The sequence below is a fragment of the Grammomys surdaster genome, unplaced genomic scaffold, assembly GCF_004785775.1.
Source record: "Grammomys surdaster isolate TR1022 unplaced genomic scaffold, NIH_TR_1.0 314041, whole genome shotgun sequence".
In the NCBI taxonomy this organism is placed as follows: Eukaryota; Metazoa; Chordata; class Mammalia; order Rodentia; family Muridae; genus Grammomys; species Grammomys surdaster.
This window is the reverse complement of record NW_021626434.1, coordinates 9579-20333: the sequence shown is the minus strand read 5'-3', so window position 1 is coordinate 20333 and position 10755 is coordinate 9579. Positions and strand designations below refer to the sequence as shown.

Sequence of the window (10755 nt, the reverse complement as noted above, 5' to 3'; positions counted from 1 at the left end):
ATGCAAATATACAACAGCTTGGAAAACAACATTTAGAAAACAAAAGCCAGTGTAAAAAGACAGATTAAAATAAGTACAACAGTACAGGTTTGATATGGCTCAGATTTTACAGCTGTCTTACTGCATCATCTATGTCAGAGATCTGTTCCTCCAGCTGGCTCCATTGTTCCATGTTTAAAGAAATATCTTTTCTCCCTGGTTTCATTTCACCATCTGATTCCATCCATTTTTCTCTAATATCAATTAGACTTTTTCCTTTAAAGTCCTGAACATTGACATATCTCATCTTTACAGTCTGGAACATGTTATCATCTCTGCTGCTGCTGCTCTGCTTGGAAGACACCAGGGCTGTAGAAGTCTCACCATGCTTCTGCTTCTTCACAGGTTTCTCTGAAACAACTTGCTTTTTCCCCTTTAGCTTTTTTATTTCAACTTCACTGTCAGAATCACTGCCTGAAGATCTTGAAGAAACAAGTTCCTTTGATTTAGGCATTGCTCCGTTCCAGGTGTCCAACAGCCTGTAGCTCTTTTGCTTGCTCCTGACTTTCATGTATTTCTTTAAGAGGGTTATGTCCTCCTTAAGGTCCTCTATCATCTTCGTCAGATGGGATTTTTAGGTTGAAGTTTTGCTCTTCAGGTGTGCTAAGATATACAGGACTTTCTGTGATGGGAGAACTGGGTTCTGATGGAGCCAAGTGGCTTTGGTTTCTGTTGCATATGTTCTTGTGCTTGCCTCTCAATATAGGTATTAAATGTCCTTTTTGTCTCTGTCTGGATCCTGTCCCCTCTCTGTGCCTGGGAGCCTGGGAGCCTGATTATGTCAAAGCACCTGAGAGTCAAGCTGTCTCTGGGTGTGGAAGGGGGTCTGGAGTGCTGGCTCTGCCCCCAGGCTGAGTAGTAGGCTGAGAGGAAGGTGTGTCCCCCCAGGGCCAGGTATTGGAGTGGAGGGGAGGTGTCTCTCCTGTGAGCCTGGTTGTGTTGGAGCACCTGAGAGTCAGCTGTCTCTGAGTGTGGAAGGGGGTCTGGAGTACTGCCTCTGCTCCAGGCCAAGTTCTCAATATTGTGACCATATGTGATGAGTTGGCTGTTCCAGCCATAAAGAGATCGCAGAGGATAAAGCATAGACCATGTAAGAGTAAAATTTATAGTTTAAGTCCAAGATCCCTAGTAAAGCCATTTTGGAAACTGGCCCCACAGTTCAGCGCTTAAGAGCACTAGGTTGTCTACCACAAGACCTTTGCTCCATCTCCAGCATGCCTGCCTCCAAACTAACAATCTCTTATAACTCAAGCCACAGCAGATTTTATTTCCTTTTCTGTATCCCATGATACACTCCCACAGACACCAACACTCACACAACAGTTTGAGGCCAGCCTGATCTACAGAGTGAGTTCCAGGACAGCCAGGACTATACAGAGAAACCCTGTCTCGAACCACCCCCCCCCCACTGCCACCACCCCAAAAAACCAAAGAAAGCCAAAGCCTCAATTGATGAGAATGCTGTAGAATGGAAAGGTGCTGCCTATTGAAAGGCAAATTGCTTGGGAGAGGTCTTGTTGTCTTTGTTGGTTGACCTGAAGTAAAGTCAGCTGGCTGGCACTGAGGAACTCCACAATAAAGTTGAAAAGTTTTGGCATGCTACAGGCTTGCCTTTCATCTCCCTTCCCCTGCCTCCCCCTTCCCCCCACACCATGAAATGATCTGTTTCAGCCTGTTCAGGGTGTAGTGAGGGAGATAGACTCTTCTTTTATAGCAATGCAACATGGAATTTCTCTTGGTGGGTACTCGCTTTGGACTATATCTTTGTCTCTTGGCTTAGAAGAGCATCATGGAAGCAGAGGGGGTAAGAAATAGCAGGACACAGATGAAACAGTTTTCGAGGAAAGAGCACAATGGAGGCCACACGTGTTTCAAGAGAAAGGTAGACTAGACAGACAGACAGGCAGGCAGGCAGGCAGACAGACAGACAGACAGACAGATAGATAGATAGATAGATAGATAGGCAGGCAGGCAGGCAGGCAGCAGCTTAGTTGTTCATTCAAGCTTGTAAATAGATATTTTGCATATAGTTAAGGAAATGAAGTTAGCTCACTAGGCTAATATGTTGTTTCCAATCCTCTGACCTCATTTGTCATTATTGAGACTTTATATTAGAAAAATATAAACAGATAAAGGTTGCAGAAAGTGATATATTTTAATTCAAATGTATAAAAATTAATTATAATGAAAATATATTAAATACAGAAGTGGCTTAGTTATGAGCACTGGATATTGTTACAGATGACACAGGTTGCACTCCCCTAAACCATGCAGGATTGAACCAGCTTCTGTAACCGCAATCCCAACGGATCTAATGCCCTCTTCTGACCACAGCAGGTACTGCACACAAACAATTGCCAGGAAAAGTCAGACATAAAGCATAAAAAAATGGAGTCTTCTATACAAGTGTCACAGCCTTGAGACAGAGCATTCAGCTTCTGGTGGCAGCTTACATATATAAAGCATATTGAAGATGGCTGCTTCGTCTCTTTTTCTGCTTGCCACACTCTGGCAAGAGAGATCATTTCTGTCTTTGGAATTTTGGTATATGCTGAAGACCACCTGAGACATACAGGCACTACTAAATTCTTCAACTTTCCATTGGTACAAAGTCCTTTTTTTTTTTTACTCATTGGACCACATTCTGTGAGCCAGTCTTACAAATCCACTTTATTTTTTTTAGAGAGATACCTGCTCTGAGTTCTGTTCATCTGGAAAACCTTTACTAATACAGCTATGTTGTTTTCACCTTCCCGCTGAGGAAGCTGTGCTGGCTAACAATAGTGCTCCATAGTGATCAGTGTCCTTTTCTTCTTTTCTCCCAGGGTTGTCTGTAGTTTCATGTTGAAAGTGCAAAATCAACTTCATTTTTTTTCTTTTTTCTTTTTCTCTCTTTCTTTCTTTCTTTCTTTCTTTCTTTCTTTCTTTCTTTCTTTTCTTTTCTTTTTCTTTTTCTTTTTTTTCGAGACAGGGTTTCTCTGTGTAGCCCTGGCTGTCCTGGAACTCACTCTATAGACCAGGCTGGCCTTGAACTCAGAAGTGCTGGTATTAAAGGTGTGCGCCACCACCGCCCGGCTAAACTTCATTTCTTTAGAATCATGTTGAAAGGGGAAAATAAATGCCAATTATCTTCTTTAAGAAACCCATTTGTCTCCATTTGGAAGACTGAACCTGTTTTTTAAAAAAATACCTGTAAAACACCAGATTCATGAACAGACCACAAGTAACAGAAAGTCATAAGACTCCAGCTCTAGGAACAGATCATAAAATCCAGAACAAATGTATAAACTCCCACAGTTCAGAGACAATCCCGGGGATAACCACACACACACACACAAAAAAAAAAAAATGGGGTAATATCTTATCTAGGAAGGGCCATCTGCAATGGGCATCCCTATTTAGTCATATAGTTAAAAGTTCATGACAGAGTCATGCAGACAACTAACAAACTGTGACCCCCTGGAGTACCCAGGAAAGAAATTTTAGATTACTTTAGTTTCCCTGGCTCCCTATAAAAAGTTTTCCATGCCTTTGTCTGAGGTTGCATGAATTCTTGTCCCTTGTATGATTATTTTTTTCTGCATAATAAGATCTCATTGTTTTTGCATACTATCTAAGTCTGGGGTCTTCCTTCAGCAATCTTCATAGTCTATCATTATGTAGCAGATGGATATTAGCTACGGATTTCCTGATGTTAGTGTGAAATCACAGAAACAAATATATTTTGTGTCTTAAAATATCTCCTTAATTTTTAATATCCTTGAAATCATTCTGCGAATGGGTCATTTAATAAATAATGGACTTTAGAAGCTATCCATTGATTCAAGGAGGTTTAGCATGAGAGGAGGAGGGGAAGGAGGAGGGGGAGGAAGAAAAGAAGAAGAGAATGAAGAGCAAGGACAAGAAGAACAAGAATAAGAAGGAGAACATGAAGAAGAAGATGAGGAGGAAGGGAGAGGAGAATAACAAACAATAGAACAGAAAGAGGAAGAAGAGCAGCATGAGGAGGAAGAGCAGCAGCATGAGGAAGAAGAGGAGTACAGGAGAAGGAGGAGGACAAGAAGAAGGAAGAGGAGGAAGAGGAAGAAGAAATTCCAGTTTAATGCAGGAAGACAGAAAGGTAGGCCATTGAAAGATAGGTAAAAGTTAATACTGAAACACAAATCTTGCAGATTTGAACAAGGGTTAGTTCCTACTCTAGAATGCTGGGGCAGAAAACCTTATGGTGCTGTGTGCCTTCAGCACAGTCTAACCCCAAGGGAGGTGCTCATGTCACACAAGATTCACTGGCTGATCCAGACCCCCAGGAAGACCCTCCAATCAGAAAAGGAGGGTTCTTCCTGGTGCTTCGTTCCCTCCTTGCTGCAGGTTCAGGTCCATTGCTGAGCAGGCTTCTCTGGTTGGTGTGATGTGCTTCTACCTCAGCTGATGAGTGCCTTAGGGGAGTGTCAGCCATGAGCTACTAGGTCTCTTCCTGGTGAGCATGTGACCACTGCCCCTAACCTGAATTAGCAGTGTACTGAGAAGCAGGAGGCAGGGTGGTGGCACTCCCCTGAGTGGAGTGGAAACTATCAGCCAACTTGTGAGGTTACTATGATCCTAGCCACTATAATATTCTCGTGTGTTGCAAGTGAATGACTTCTTTATGGGAGCTCCATCTGCACAAAGCATTTGGAGCAAGTGATTTCATGTAGAAGCATCCTTAGCAGGATGTCAAATTGGGAGAGACCTTGTTGTTCCATATCTTCTAGAACTTGTGTCCCAGCCATTTAAGATCACTTGGAGTTAATTTTGTGGAGTTTGTAAACCCCATCTCTCCGACTGGGTAGCACTCCAAATTTAAGTTGTGATGAGAATCCATGATGTAAAGGATTTTCCAATGCTTAGGAAATAGTAAGTCACACCTAGCAAAACTTAGCTGAGAGAGGGACTGCCTCCAAAACAACTACAGGTAGTTAACACTGGTAACAGAGCATTTTAGAGATTAGGATGCTAGGATATATGTTTTTTTTCTAGGCATTGTTGGAAAATATGACTCCAAAGTAAGAAAGTGTAAGAAAGGAGATGACCCTGATTAACAAACAGCCACTCAACCCATCCCCAGGTCAAGTTCAGTATTTTAAAAATCTGCTCAAAGGAGATGCGGGGTCACAAACAACACTAAGTCCTAGTGTGCCCTAAAGAATCCTTTTTCTTCTTGAGAAAGCATAGTTCTGTGACATGGACAAGAAATCTGGTGAAACCATTTGAAAAGGAAAAACACTGTTGTGGTGAGGACTGGCCTGCTGAAAAAAGGCTTTCCATGAGGCCTTCATGGATAGAGAATTACAAATCTCCTTCTCAAACCAAGCTACATGTTTAGAAGAGCTAGTAATGGCCTGGGGCCTTTCCCTAAGGCCTTGAGGTATTTATCAAAAACAAAACCAAAAAAAACAGACCTCCTTCTCTGGAAACAGGCATGTGTTTGAGAGAGCTGGTCATGGCCTGGGCCCAGGTTCTTTGGAGAGGGGATGTCCCTCATCCTGAGATTCCAACAGTTCCTACCACATTGGGCTGATGGTATCAGTCACAGCCAACTGCAGGCATGGTCAGAAATGTTGATGAGTTTACCCTGTTCTCATTCAGCAGCAGTATTTGATTAGATTCATCTTTAGTTTGTCCAACTGTATAGTTGATTCGGCTGACTTCATGGAAGTTTCCCATCTCTTTTCATTTTCCCCTATAGGTAATATACGACCTGCTATTCTTCAGAACCTTCCTTAGCATAAGCCTAATGTCCTGCCCAACCACACCAACACTTCTACCTTCTACTTTCTACCTTCTACCTTCTACCTTCTACTTTTCTATCTTTTGAACTCTCTGAGACCTTCCACTTAGGAATGTCTCACTGAAGAATGAACTGCTCTTTCAGGGTATTGGTGAAGTTAAGAAATAATTGTTGAAATATATTTGCTATGTAAATCTCCCAATCTCCAAGTGGCTAAACCAAGTAGTCTCCACTTCATCCTTAAATTGTTCACAGTATAACCTAGGGTGTAAACTTAAAAGAGACATAAGGATGACAGCATTTATGGAATGCAGTGTCTCTTCTGCCCTGGTTCTTCTTTCAGCATTAGCTAGAGCTAGATGCATGCTATTGTTACAGAGGTTTTTTTCTCTTAATTAATATTTTAACTGTGTCTTGTCTGATTTCCTCCTTGGGAAGACATATTGTTTTCAGAACAGTAGTGTTTTCAGTCCTTTTGAAAAATGTTTCTGACACAAACTATGTTGCCTCATGGGAACTGCCACTGATACCAGTGTGTTGCTCCCCAGAGCATTGATATTGCTTTCCTCTTGATTAAAGTTTCTAAATTCTTAAGTTAAAGGGTATAGTAGCACAACAGAGTTTTAAATTACTCATTTGAGTCATGGAATGAACTGCCCATTGCAGTTACAGGGAAAGGATTTGTATGTAGAGCATGGCTTCTGCCCTCAGACCATAACAGGAGGAACAGTGTCCTGTGTCCAGTGAAGAGTGAAACAGGGTAGGCAATAGCTAGATCTCAGACTAACTAAAGTTTAAGGCACTCAGCTGCAGGGCTCACCATTATGAAGAAAGGCCTGATTGATGCAGACTGGGTGATTTTGTAATTTCCTAGCAAGTGTTAATGAATACATGCTAATGAAATCACAAAAGATTGGTGGGTATACAATTTGGAGACATCAGGTTGAGCCAATGAATATTGAATTTCCAATTGTGTTAATTGTGTTACTGTCCTATGTGGATATGTGTGGTCCTTAATCACATATTTAGTCAGCTTACATATTTGAGACAGAGCCCATTCATTGCCTGCAGCTCTGTGTGTCAAGTTGCAGGACTCAGCAACTACCAGTCCCCATAGGGGGAAGACCAAAAAGTATTTTACTAATGCTATTGGAATGGCTAGCTCTTTTCAAAAGTTAATATATCAATGCATTTTTTTGCAATTATATTTATTTTACTCAAAAGTTCATTCTTGGCGTTACTTTTTACATTTCATTTCTTAAAGAATCACTGCTTAATCCCTTATTTGTTTCAAGTCTCCAGTGTCTCCCAATCACTAAGAATTTCAATTCTTTTTCCAAATTCCTTTGATTATTTGTTTCTATTCATAGCAATATCCTCTGTAGCTCAGGCTTACCTTATCCTTTATAATTGAAAATTACTTTGAAAAGCCAATTTTGCCTCTGCCACCCAATTCTTGGAAGATAGTCCTGTAACACCTTCCAGGCTGTGACCTGACTAGTCAGTGGGAAGGCAAAAGAACAGTACGTGAGAGTGTTTTCTGAGGTCTCAGTTTTTTGGGGAGTAATTACAAATAAAGAAGAACCTGTGTGAGAATTGACTTCTGTGACAGCCTTTGAAGCTGGTGTAGTCACAACCGAAGGGAAGGGGAGGAAGGAAGGTGAGGGCTTTCCTGTGCGACAGTAGTTGGCATTGGTATTGAGTAGTCAGGTTATCATCTTAGATGATCAATAAACATCAAAACTGAACATTTTTCAGGGTTCACAGACCTGGGAAGTCTACAAGCTGTGTAAGGAACTGAACTTCTTTCTATAAACCAAATTATGGTATTAAACATAGTTCAATCAATAGAGAATATCTTTCAAACTGGTGTGACTTTCACTAAGAGGAATGTTATTTTTTGCTGTCTGAAAATGCACAAACTAAGAGGAAAAAAAGGTACCAGGCCAGGGCCAAGTACACATGCCTAGACCCGGAGACTATTGGACCATAAAGCCTGCTTTAACTGTTTAAATTAATTTCTGCACTTATACTTAAACCATTTCAACCTTCTCTTTCCTTCCTACTGTTGAGTCTTCAACCCTGGGACAACTGTTCAATGTGCCTCTTTAACAACCAAGCATTCCTTAGTCCCTACCTCTTTCAGGGTGTTACTGGCATACCCGAACATTTAGCTCGAGAGGTGAGGTGTGAAAGCCTTCTCCCAGTTGTCCCTCCTCATGCAATGGAAGCATGTGGTTTTCTGGACTTTTTCATCTATCATTTACCCTTCTGTTCTCTTGGTGTGGTTCTGACCTCCACTCCCTCTCCTCACATGGTCAGGACCATGTCTTCTCTGGTCTCAGATCTCCCTGGTTCTGGCCGAGGTCTCCTTTTAATTTGCAATAGACTTTCTACTCCACCATAAGTAGGAGATCACAGATTTCTTTCTATTGCTTTTTTCATTCACCTCCCTTTTTGTTTTCAAGTTTGTCAGATATTTTTGCTTCAATTGTTGTCACTGAGTGCTTTGACTGAATTGGGTACAGGACTTCTGAGCTATGGGGTAGACATGGCTGAACTGGACATCAGTGTATAATGAAATGTGCATACAATGGACCTTGTTATGTGGAAGATGAATCAGTTACTGTAGAAAACTTAAGGATTCTTAAAAAATACAAAATTACCCCTAGGGCTCTGTCAGACCTCAAGGTGGAAGGATGCATCTGGGAAGGCCTGTCCATTTTCAACTGCATGATCACTAATCCTCCAATAGGTGATCTGTTACTGTCCTGAGGCCTAGCTGGGTGGGTCAAGCTAATAAGGGACACTGGGCAGGCCTAGCAGTCAGAAGCACTAGTGGGAGAGAGCCTGGAGGTTCTTCCAGGATTCTCCTCAGGCACAGCCACTAGAAACTCTGAAGGAGACTGCAGTCCTACCATGATGAGGGTGAGGACAACTGACTCCAGACCAGGAAGAGCACATTATGGAGCTATCGGGGTTCAATCTGCTGGAACTACCATGGACTGTGAGCCACACTGTTCAATTGTTACTGGTGTTGATCTAGGCAGAGGCCCTTGACTTTCTTTCCTCCCTAAGAATGGATTCCATGGGGAGCGGAGGCTCTGCAGTTCTACCCACAGAAAGCTGTGTTACTTTTCACTATTGAATGTGTACATACAGGCTTTTGGTGTGCATTTCAAACACATGTAGGGAAACTTGAGGTATGGTTTCTAGAAGTTCTGGGTGTTCTATTCCACAATACTATTTCATCTGATAAATTTTACAAATTGCTTAAAAACTGGTAGAATAAAGGCCCTGATCACCCTTCAGTCTTACTACATTACAATCCTTTTAACTTTCTCTTACTACCAGTCCCAATGGCATGATTCTGAAAAATAAATTTCATGGTGCAAAGAGTTTCTGTGATACAGAACTCTTTATGTGCATGGTGTTATGCTGTGGATAGAGCAGATTCTACATTTGTGCCATAAATTATGACAAGAAGCAGACATTAAATTATTTTTCAACTTTGTTTTGTGTGTGACCATCAGAAAGGTTGGGTGTGACTGAGACCACCAGGGTCCATGAAGGGTTATAAAACCATAACCCACCTTTCTGATCACTTCCATTTTCTGAGAAAGCTCAAGAGAATGGGGCCTCTCTCTGTCTGAAAGAATCATCAGAAGTAGATGGGGGTGGGGAGTGCAGAAATATAACATCTTAGGGGTCACTTTGAGTTTTTTTTTTTCTGGGAGTTGTGAGTCTATTTTTTTTTCCTAAACAAATACAGTCAAATTTAACATTGTTGAAATTCTATTTTTTCATGGCTGAGTTTCTTCTCTGGTTTGGTGAAGACTTTTATATATTTGGATCTTTTATTTGTGGCTTTTTTTCTCTGCACACAGCAAGTATGGACAAGAGCAGTGGAAGATGCAGCAGTAGGGGTAACCATGATTATTGAGTCCCAGGTAACAGTTACTAGGGATGCTCTCAGAGGCCTCTGACCTGGTCCTATAACTAACATCTAAGTACTGAGCTTCAGGTTCACATCTTCATTTATTTGAACTTTTGTTGTTGTTAATCTGTGAAAGTCTTTTTCACTATTGGATGAAAAATACTCTGTGAGACGTGCAGGTCACGTAGGAAGCATTTTCTTTAGGGTGACCTGAGTTCAGATACCAACACCCCTGTTAACTACCTGCTACTCCAGATCCAGAGGATCTGACACCCTCTTCTCTAGTGTGTAACTCGAACATACATGAAAAACATTCTCTGTTATACATAAAGATAGGGATGGACGTGTTTTGAAAAGTGCTAATATCTCATGATGCAATTAAAGCAAAACAAGCAAGTTTATGTGTATACTAGAAATCATACGCTGCTTTTTTTTTAATTTGTTACTTTGTATTCTTTAAAGTTTTCATTTTATAAATGTGGTATATACTTAACCTCCAATCATCAATCATAGGCAACAATATGGTTTCTAAGTGATCCTAATAGATATCCTTTTTTCCTAACATAAAAGAATGAGGTATTTTTAGTAATCAACCCTATTTCTTCCAAATTTGAAATATCAGAAAGCTTGATCTCTTCAATGTGTTGGAAGAACTTCCACTCCCAATCCATCTCACATTATTGTCAAAGGAGAGGACCAGAATGAACAGGATGAGTGCTGGCCAGGCCAGTGATTTTGTAATTTTTATTCTGTTTATAATCTTCAAGTTCTTATTTAAATGATTATGCTAGATTCACAGGTGAGTTTTTGTGTTTTCTTTTTCCAGTGCTGCCATCTATGGTGTATAATTTATAAATTATAATCTAATTATATTTTTGTTTTTCTAGGAAATGGTAAACTTTCACCCCTTTTTGTCATCTGATAATTTCCTATATTATAAGTTCCTTGAGCTTTTGTTGGTTTAGGAACTTTTTGTGGTGAAACAGTTTTAGTTTTCTCTTCTGATCATAAA

The 10755-nt window shown here is 40.8% G+C and overlaps 1 pseudogene; it reads right to left on the bottom strand.

The window, feature by feature from the left end:
• Positions 1–106: 106 nt before the first annotated feature.
• On the bottom strand, positions 107–511 carry LOC114616277 (annotated as a pseudogene).
• Positions 512–10755: the final 10244 nt, after the last annotated feature.